At 37.3% G+C, this 11333-nt stretch overlaps 1 pseudogene; it reads right to left on the bottom strand.

The window, feature by feature from the left end:
* Positions 1 to 8553: 8553 nt before the first annotated feature.
* On the bottom strand, positions 8554 to 9479 carry LOC143675917 (small ribosomal subunit protein uS2 pseudogene; annotated as a pseudogene).
* Between the last annotated feature and the right edge of the window lie 1854 nt (positions 9480 to 11333).

Genomic DNA, 11333 nt, shown 5'->3' with positions numbered 1-11333 from the left:
TGCTTCAGGGCATCATTTTGTCTGCTGCATAATATTCCATCATATATATATATCACATTTTGTTAATTCCCTTGTCTGTTGATGGGCACTTGGATTGTTTCCATCTTTTGGCGATCATGAATAATGCTGCTATGAACATCGGTGTGCAAATATCTGTGTGTCATTGCTTTCAGCTCTTTTGGGTATATGCCAAATAGTGGTACTGCCAGGTTATAGGTCAACTTGATATTTAGTTTCCTAAGGAACTACCAGGCTGTCTTCCATAGCAGCTTTACCATTAGACATTCCCACCAGCAGTGCAAAGAGTCCCAATTTCTCCACATCCTCTCCAACATTTGTAGTTTCCTGTTTGTTTAATAGAACCATTCTTATGAATGTGAGGTGGTATCTCATCATAGTCTTGATCTGCATTTTCCTTATTGCTAATGAGATTGAACATCTCTTCATGTGCTTTTTATCCATATGTATTTGCTCTTCAGAAAAATGCCTATTCATATCTTTAGCCCATTTTATAATTGGCTTACTTGTTCTTTGGTTGTTGAGTTGTATGATTTCTTTATGTATACAGGATATCAAGCCTGTGTGATTTTGAAATATTTTCTCCCATTGAGTTGGTTGCCTCTTCACCATCTTGACAAAGTCTTTTGAGGCACAATAGCATTTTATTTTGAGGAATTCCCATTTACCTATTTTTTCTTTTGTTGCTTGTGTTTTCAGTGTAAAGTTGAAGAAGCTCCCTCCTATTACTAGGTCTTGAAGATGTTTCCCTGCATTTTCATCGAGGAGCTTTATGGTACTGATTCTTATGTTTGGTGTTTGATCCAATCTGAGTTAATTTTTGTAAGGTACGTAAGGTAAGGGTCCTCTTTCATTCTTTTGGCTATTGATATTCAGTTCTCCCATGCTCATTTATTGAAAAGACTATTTTGACCAAGTTCATTGGATTTTGGGACCTTGTGGAAGATTAGTTGACCATAAATTTGCTGGTCTATTTCTGAGCTCTTGATCCAATTCCACTGGTCAATACTTTTTTGTGCCAGTACCATGCTGTTTTGACACTGTGGCTTTATAATAAGTTTTAAAATTAAGAATTGTTAATCCCCCCCCCCGTTCTTATTTTTAATGATGCTTTTAGCTATTCAGGGTCTCTTTCCCTTCCAGATGAATTTGATAAATAGCTTTTCCAAGTCTTTCAAGTAGGGTGTTGGAATTTTTATTGGTATTGCATTGAATCTGTACATCAATTTGAGTAGAATTGACAACTTAACTACATTTAACCTTCTTATTCATGAGCAGGGAATGCCTTTCCACCTATTTAGATCTTCTTTGGTTTCTTTTATCAATGTTATGTAGTTTTCTGTGTACTAGGCTTTTACATCCCGAGTTAGGTTCATTCCTAGATACTTGATTCTTTTAGTTGCTATTTTGAATGGATTTTTTCCCTTAATTGATTACTCAGATAGGTCATTGCTCATGTATAGAAACATTACTTATTTTTGCACATTAATTTGATATCCTGACACCTTACTGAATTTGTTTATTAAATCAAGTAACTCTGTTGTAGATTTCTCAGGATTTTCCAAGTATAGTATCATTCATCTGCAAATAATGAAAGTTTTACTTGTTCCTTTCCAATTTTGAATGCCTTTTCTTTCTTTTCCCTGCCTGATTGCTCTCGCAAGAACCTCTAGTACAATGTTGAATAATAGTGGTGACAGAGGGCATCCTGTCTCATACCTGATCTTAGGGGGAAAGCTTTCAGTCTCTCACCATTATGATGCTGGCTATCAGTTTTTCATATATGCCTTTTGGCATAATGAGGAAGTTACCTTTGATTCCTACCTTTTGAAGTGTTTTATCAGAAAAAGATTTTGAATTTTGTCAAATACTTTTTCGGCATCAATCGAGATGATCATGTGATTTTTCCCTTTCAATTTGTTAATATGCTGTATTATATTACTTGAGTTTCTTGTGTTGAACCATCCTTGCATTACTGCTATAAACCCCACTTGGTCATGGTATATAATTCTTTTAATGTGTTGTTGGATTCTATTTGCTAGTATTCTTTTGAGAATTTTTGCATCTCTGTTCATTAGGGAGATTGTTCTGTAGTTTTCCTTTCTTAGAGCATCTTTATCTGGTTTTGGTATTAAAATGATATTAGCTTCATAAAATGAGCAAGGTAGTGTTCCTTTTTCCTCAATTTTTTTGAAAGATTTGAGCAGGATTGGTGTCAGTTTTTTTTTTTTCTTTTTTTGGAATGTTTGATAATTCTCCTGTGAAGTCACCTGGCTCTGGGCTTTTCTTTCTAGGAAGATATTTAATGACTGGTTAAATGTCGTTACTTGTGATTGGTTTGTTGAGATCTTCTATTTCTTCTTGAGTCAGTGTAGCTTGTTTGTGTGTTTCCAGGAATTTTTCCATTTCATCTAAGTTGTCTAGTTTGTTGGCATGTAGTTATTCATAGTAGCCTCTTGTGTTTTATTTCTTCAGGATCTGTGGTAATGACCCTCCTTTCATTTCTGATTTTGTTCATTTGCAGACTCTCTTTTTTTCTTTGTCATCCTTGCTAGTGGTCCATCAATTTTTTTTTTACTTTAAAAACATTTTTATTGTAAAATATAACATATATACAAAGCAAGGAAAGCAAAAGCAATAATTTTCAAAGTACATATCAACATGTAGTTACAGAACAGATTTCAGATTTTGTTATGGGTTATCATTGCACTATTTCAGATTTTTCCTTCTAGCCACTCCAAAACACTGGAGGCTAGAAGGAATATTAATATAGTGATTCAGCCATTGTTCTCATTTGTTAAATCCTATTTTTTCTGTAATACCTTCTCCTTCTCCTTTGATCCTTCTCCTTTGATCCTTTTTCCAATCTATAGGGATCTTTGGGCATTCTGACACTTTCATGTTGAGAAGGGGTGCTGACATTAAAGGATAGGGGGGTGCATTTAATTTATAATCTTGGAGAGGCTTCTGGGTTTCAGGATTCTTCTAGTATAGGAACCTTCTGGGAATTATAGGCTTCAGAAAAGCAAACTTTGAGCCCTAGGTGTTCTTAAGAGTTAAAAGGAGTGATGTTGGTTGTGGTTTGGCAAACCTTGGCAATTAATTCTAACTGTAGTTTGCATAAGAGCAGTCTCCAGAACAGCCTCTTGACTCCATTTGATCTCTCTTGGCCACTCATACTTTATTCTATTAGACTTCTTTTCCCTCACAAAGATGTTGTCAATCCCATGGTGCCAGGGCAAGGCTCATCCCCAGGAGTCACACAGGCCAGAGAAACTTTTACCCCTGAATTTTATGTACATGTGGGTGGAGGAGGGGTAATGATAATGGCCATGTATATATTTTTTCTGTATACATAGTCTGAAATGATTATTACCAAATGTTTTACAGGATTTATCTTTAGGTGTTGATGCCATGTGCATTATTCTCTTTATTCTTTTTTAAAAATATTTTTATGGAGAAATCTTCACATACATACAATTCTATACATGCTGTACAATTAATGGCTCACGATGTTATCACATCGTGGTGTATTTATCACCATGATAATTTTTTAGAACATTTGCATCACTCCAGAAAAGGAAAGAAAAAAGAAAAAGAAAAAATTCATACATACCATACACCTTACCTCTCCTCCAGTGACCATTAGTATTTCCATCTACCCGAGTTATTTTGCCCTTTGTCCCCCCTATTATTTATTTGTTTTTATGCATTTTTTTACTCAACTGTCCATATACTGGATAAAAGGACCATCAGACACAAGTTTTCACAATCACATAGCCACATTGTAAACATTGTAACTTTATACAATCTTCTTCATGAATCAAAGCTACTGGAACACAGCTCAATAGTTTCAGGTATTCCCTCTAGCCACTCCAATACACCATAAACTAAAAGAGATATCTACATAATGTATAAAAATAAACTCCAGGATAACCTCTCAACTCTGAAATCTCTCAGCCTCCTGAGACTTTATTTTGCCTCATTTCTCTTTTCCCCCTTTTGGTCAAGAAGGCTTTCTCAATCTCTTGATGCCAGGTCCCAGCTCATCCTGTCCCACATTGCCAGGAAGATTTATACCCCTGGGAGTCATGTCCCACATAGGAGGGAGGGCAGTGAGTTCACCTGCTGAGCTGGCTTACAGAGAGAAGTCACATCTGAGTAACAAAAGAGGTTCTCTGGGGATAACTCTTAGGCCTAATTTTAAGTAAGGACTCAGCCTATCCTCTCCAGGAATAAGTTTCATAGAAGCAAACCGCAAGAGCAAGGGCTCAGCCTATTAATTTGGTTGTCCCCATTGCTTGCAAGAATACAGAAATTCTGAAAATGGGGAAGTTGAATATTTCCTACTTTCTCCCCATTCCCCAAAGGGTCTTTGCAGATACTTCTTTATTCGCTGCCCAAATTACTCTGGCATTTATTGGGGCATCACACTAACTCTGACAAACCAATAAGATCTCACACCCTATTCAAGATTCCATGTACTTATGATGTTCAACTAAACTGACCATACAAGTCAAATTAGGAAATGTACCACCCAAATTATAAATTTTGCACCCCAAAACATGTCTCCCTTTAGTCCTACACAGAAGTTGAAGTTTTAAAATATGGACGATATCATCCTTTATCCTGTATTCTAATATACCTTAGCCCTATCCAGATTACCTTAATTTATATCTCTACTTGAAGTTTGATCATTTTTTTAACTTTTTAATCAATTCCTGTATGGGGTACTGCTGACTTTCATAGCATCAGAGCTCTAACTCTGAGTCTTGGGTGTTACATAAATACCTGGAGTTTCTGGGAATGACCATTATTATATACAAGCATCTCAATATCTCATAATTTAGAAATAACAGTTACACCTCCTGAATATATGTTAGTTCTGTAAGATTCTTACAATCTAGAACCTTTTACAATAGGCCCCAACATGATAACCCATCTTCTTGACTTTAGTTCACCGAGTTTTTATATTATAGTTAGTCCATATGATTGAGGCATGATAATATTTGTCTTTTTGTTCTTGACATTTCATTCAACATACAGTCCTTGAGGTTCACTTACCTGGTTGCATTGTATGTACACACCACAGTTCCCACTTCCATTCCTTGGTCGTTGTACCCTTAGGCCACCTCCATTCACCATGGATCAGGAACACTGCCACCAGAAACACCAGTGTGCAAATGTCCACTCATGTCCCCACACTCAGCAACTCCAGGTATATACTGAGCAACGGGGTTACAGCATCATGTGGCAAACCCACCCCTGGCCTCCTGTGTAACCACCACACTGCCCTCCAAGGGGCTGCCCCTCTCAGCTTCCCTACCGACAGTGAATAGGCACATCTCTTTCTCCACATTTTCTCTAGCACTTGTTTCTCTTTGTTCATTTTTAAACAGTTTTATTCACACATTATGCAATCCGACCTAAGAGTATATACATTCCTTCAGCACCATACTCTATCTGAAGATATTTCCTTTTCTTCCACAAAGACTCCTTACCCCTTTCGGATTCTCCCCTCTTGTTGACATTTGGTTTTGGCATAATGCCTTTGTTGCACTCAGTGGAAGCATGTTACAATGTTACTGTTGACTAAAGACCCTAGCTTGCATTGATTATACTTTTCTTGTATATCATCTATTTTCAACACCCTGCAATATTGACATTCATTTGTTCTTCTTCATACAAAAATATTTTTTAATTTGTACATTTAATAACCGTCATTGTCCACTCTAGGCATTCCTAGGTTATACCATCTCAGTCTTTATCCTCTGTCTTTCCTTCTGGTTTCATACGTGCCCCTAGCCCTTCTCCCTCAATCCAGCTCACATTCAGCTTCATTCAGTGCACTTACATTATTGTGCTAAAATCAGGTAGTATTGTGCTATCCATATCTGAATTTTTACAATCAGTCCAGTTGCACAATCTGTATCCCTTCAGCATCAATTGCCCAATCTCTACCCTATTTCTATCTCCTGATAGCCTGTGTTCTTAGCTTCAACTCTCAACATTCGCTCATTAGTGCTAGTTCATATTAGTGAGACTGTACAGTATTTGTCCTTTTGTCTCTGGCTGATTTCACTCAGCATAATGTCTTCAAGATCCATCCACATTGTTACATGTTTCATGACATTACTCTGTCTTACAGCTGCATAATATTCCATCATATGTATATACCACAGCTTGTTTAGCTACTCCTCTGTTGATGGATATTTGAATTGTTCCCATCTCTTAGCAATTGTAAATAATGCTGCTATAATTATACATCGGTGTGCAAATGTCCATTAATGCCCTTGCCCTTATGTCTTCTGAGACTGCTGGATCACACGGCAATTGTATATTTAGCTTCCTGAGGAATTGCTAAACTGCCTTCCAGGGCGGTTGTAACATTTTACATTCCCAACAACAGTAAATAAGTGCGCCTCTTTCTCCACATCTGCTCCAGCACTTATTGTTTTCTGGGTTTTTGTTTTTGTTTTGGTAACGGCCATTCTAGTGGTTGTCAGATGATAGCTCATTGTGGTTTTGATCTGCATTTCCCTAATAGCCAGGGAAGTTGAACATTTTTTCATGTGACTTTTAGCCATTTGCATTTCCTCTTCTAAGAAGTGTCTGTTCATGTCTTTTGCCTATTTTTTAATTGGGTTGTGTGTCTTTTTGTCATTGAGTTAAATCACTGTATGCTCTGGATACTAAACCTGTATCTGATCCAAATATTATCTCCCGTTGTGTAGGCTGCCTTTCTACTTTCTTTTTTTTTTTTTTTTTTTTTTTTTTTTTAAAGGAAAGACAGAGAGAAGGAAGGAAGGATAGAAGGAAGGAAGGAAGGAAGAAAGGGAAACATTTTTAAACATTTTCTTGTTTTTATTGTATTCTGTTTCTCCGTTTTTGTTACATGGGCTGGGGCCGGGAATCGAACCGAGGTCCTCCGGCATAGCAGGCAAGCACTTTGCCCGCTGAGCCACCGCGGCCCGCCCCCCTTTCTACTTTCTTGACAAAGTTCTTTGATGCACAAAAGCGTTTAATTTTGAGTAGCTCCGATTTATCTATTTCTTTCTTCAATGCTCATGCTTTGGGTGTGAGATCTAAGAAACCACCTCCTATCATAAATTTTATATTTCCTTACATTTTCTTCTAAAAGTTTTATGCTTTTTGCTCTGATATTTAGGTCTTTGGTCCATTTTGAGTTTATTTTTGTATAGGGTGTGAGATATGGGTCCTCTTTCATTTTCTGCATATGGATATCAAGTTCTCTAAGCACAGCTTATTGAAAAGGTTGCTCTGTCCCAGGGGGGTTGGCTTGACCACCTTATCAAAGATCAATTGTTCATAGATGACAGGTCTATATCTAAACACACTATTTGATTCCATTGGTCAGTATATCCTCATGCTAGTATCATGCTATTTTGACCACTGTACTTTCATAATATGCTTTAAAGTCAGGTGGTGTGAGACTTCCCCCTTCATTTTTACTTCTCAAGATATTTTTAGCTATTTGGGGCACACTTGCCTTCCAAATAAATTTGGTTATTGGTTTTTCTATTTCTTCAAAGTAAGTTTTGGGATTTTAATTGGTATTGCATTGAATTTATAAATCAATTTGAGTAAGATTGTCATTGTACCTATATTTAGCCCTCCAACCCATGAACACAGTATGTCCTTCCATTTATTTAGGTCTTCCATGGTTTCTTTGAGCAATTTCTTGTGGTTTTCTGTGTGTAGGTCCTTTGTATCCTTGGTTAAATTTATTCCTAGATATTTTATTCATTTGATTGTTAATTGTAAATGGAATTTTTTTTCTTGATTTCCTCCTCAGATTGCTCATTATTAGTGTATAAAAACACCACTGATTTTGGGGTGTCAATCATGTACCCTACCATTTTGCTCTACCCATTTATTAGCTCTAGTAGCTTTGCTATAGATTTTTCAGGATTTTTAACATATAGTATCACATCACATGCAAAAAGTGAGAGTTTTGCTTCTTCCTTTCCAATTTAGATGCCTTTATTATTTTTCTTTTCTAATTGCCTCTGGCTAGAATTTCCAGCACGATGTTGAATAACAATAGTGACAGTGGGCCTCCTTGTCTTCTTCCTAATCTTACAGGGAAAGTTTTCAGTCTTTCCCCATTGAGGATGATGTTAGTTGTGAGGTTTTCATATATTCCTTTTATCAGGCTGAGGAAGTTCCCTTCTATTTATCTTTTGAATTGTTTTCATCAAGAAAGGAGTTGAATTTTGTCAAATGCATTTTCTGCCTCAATGGAGATGATCATGTGCTTTTTTCCACTTTGATTTGTTGATATGGTATATTACATTAATAGCTTTCCCTCCTCTTTAAATTTTTAAGGGTTTGAGCACGATTTGTACTAATTCTTTCTTGGATGCTTTGCAGAATTCACATGTGAAGCCATCTGATCCTGGACTTTCTTTTTTGGGAGCTTCTTGATGACTGATTCAGTCTGTTTACTTTTGATTGGTTTGTTGAGGTCATCTGTTTCTTCTTCTTTTTTTTTTTTTATAGAAACTTGTTTATTTTCCAGCAACTTGTTTACGAGCCTACGCAAGAACAGCTTGTGACCACTCAGTGGTTGTTCCTACCCACTCAGTGGCCTGAGCAGTGGGAGCTGCAGACCAGTCTTCAGTTGCAGGCTGAGCACTCCAGTCTTCAGTAGGGAACTGCTGAATAGGCACAGAGGGCACCTGTACGCCTTCAAACCAGTCTGCAACTTCAGGCTGAGTAGCAGTAAATTCAGGAGCTGGAGCAGTCCATTCGCCCTGAAATTCCTCCTTGGTCACAGCCTTTTCAGCAGCAGCTTGCTCTTCCTTTTCAATCTCTTCAGGATCCCTGTAGAAGTAGAGATCAGGCATGACTTCCCATGGGTGCTCACGTGAGATGGTGCCATGCATGCGCAAAACTTCCCGGGCCGGCATCCACCACATCAGACCCACTGAGTGAGCTCCCTTGTTGTTGCACGGGATGGCAATGTCCACATAGCGCAGAGGAGAATCTGTGTTATACAACGCAATGGTGGGCAGGTTAACATAGGATGCCTCTGTGAGGGGCTGGTGGTCAGCCCTGGGATCTGTCACCACCAGAAGACGTGGCTCCCAAAAGGCGGCCTGAATCTGGTTAGTGAAAGTTCCAGGGGTGAAGCGCCCGGCAATAGGATTTGCTCCAGTGGCAGCAGCAAACTTTAGCACACCCGCTGGCCTGTATTCCTGGGGGATATGACACTGACATCAGCGGGGTTTTCAATGGCAAAAATAGCACGAGCTGCCAGCAGAAGCTTCTTCCACGTCCTCTTCAGATTTATGATGTAGATACCATCACTTTTCCTTTTGTAGATGTACTGTTCCATCTGGAAGTCAAGGTTGGAGCCACCTAAATGGGTTCCTGCTGCAAGGAATTTGAGGACATCCTCCTCCTTCATCTGCAGGACCTCAAGGGCTCCGGACATTGTTTAAATTTCCCTTTAAGTTATGATGGGAACCGAGGACAATGCCGTATGGACCCCTCTGTGGGTAGCACGGAAAGGCCGTCTGTTTCTTCTTGAGTCAGTGTTGGTTGTTTGTGCCTTTCTAGGAATTTGTTCATTTCATTTATGTTGTCTTGTTTATTAGCATATAGCTGCTCATAGTATCCTCTCATTGCCTCCTTTATTTATGCAGGTTCAGTGGTTATGTCTTCTCTTCCATTTCCGATTTTATTTATTTGCATCCCTTCTCTTTTTCTTTTTGTCAACCTAGCTAAAGGTCCATTGATTTTATTGATTTTTGTCAAAAAACCAACTTATGGTTTTGTTGATTTTCTCAATTGTTTTCATATTCTCAATTTCATGTATTTTTGTTTGAATCTTCATAATTTCTTTCCTTCTGTTTGCTTTGGGGTTAGTTTGCTGTTCTTTCTCTAGTTCTTCCAAGTGAACAGTTAATTCCTCAATTTTTGCTTTTTCTTCTTTTTTAATATAAGCATTTAAGGCAATAAATTTCTATCTTAGTACCACCTTTACTGCATCTAATCAATTTTGATATAGTGTGTTTTCATTTTCATTTGCCTCAATATATTCATTGATTTCTCTTGTAATTTCTTCCTTGACCCACTTGTTGATTAAGAGCATGTTGTTTAGCCTTCATATATTTGTAAATTTTCTGGCTCTCTGCCTGTTACTGATTTCCAACTCCATTCCATTATGATCTGAGAAAATGTTTTGTATGATTTCAATCTTTTTAAATTTTTGAGACTTGCTTTGTGACTCAGCATGTGGTCTATCCTTGAAAATGATTCATGAGCATTTGAGAAAAGTGTGTATACTGCTATTGTGGTGTGTAATGTTCTGTAAATGTCTATTAAATCTAGTCCGTTTATTGTATTATTCAAATTCTCTGTTTTTTTACTGATCCTCTATCTAGATGTTCTATCCATTAATGACAGCAGGTAATTGAAGTCTCCAATTATTATGGTAGAGGTGTCTATGATTACCTTGTGTGTTATCAGTGTTTTCGTCATGTACTTTGGAGCACTCTGGTTTGGTGCTTAAATATTTATGATTGTTATGTCTCATGTTGAAGTGTTCCCTTTATTAATGCATAGTGTCCTTCTTTGCCCCTTCTAATTTTTTACATTTGAAGTCTAATTTGTTGAATATTAATATCCTACTCCTGCATTTTCTGATAGTTGTTCACATGACATATCTTTTCCCAAACTTTCACTTTCAACCTATTTTTGTCCTTGTGTCTAAAATTAATCTCCTGTAGACAGCATATAGATGGGTCCTGTTTTTAAGTCCATTTGGCCAGTCTATGTATTTTGATTGGGGAATTTAATCCATTAACTTCAATGTTATTACTGTGAAGGCAGTACTTTCTTCTACCATTTTGCTTTTTTGCTTTTATGTCATATTTAATTTTCTTCTCTTTTTACCATTTCTGATCATCTTCATTTCTACACTCTTTTCCAGACCTTTCTTTCTTGCCTTTTCCTATCTTCCTGCAGTGCTCCCTTTAGTTATTTCTTGCAGAGTTGTTCTCTTGGTTACAAATTCTCTCAGAGATTCTTTGTCTGAAAATATTTTAATCTCTCCCTCATTTTTGAAGAACAATTTTGCTGGATATAGAATTCTTGGTTGGCAGTTTTTCTCTTTTGGAATTTTAAATATAGCATCCCACTGTCTTCATGCCTCCATGGTTTCTGCTGAGAAATCCACCCATAGCCTTACTGGGCTTTCCTTGTATGTGAGGGATTACTTTTCTCTTAAATTTCAAAATTCTCTTTCTCTTTGATATCTGACAATCTGATTAGTACATGTCTTGGAG

The sequence above is a fragment of the Tamandua tetradactyla genome, chromosome 3, assembly GCF_023851605.1.
Source record: "Tamandua tetradactyla isolate mTamTet1 chromosome 3, mTamTet1.pri, whole genome shotgun sequence".
NCBI lineage: Eukaryota > Metazoa > Chordata > Mammalia > Pilosa > Myrmecophagidae > Tamandua > Tamandua tetradactyla.
This window is presented reverse-complemented; position numbering and strand designations above follow the sequence as displayed.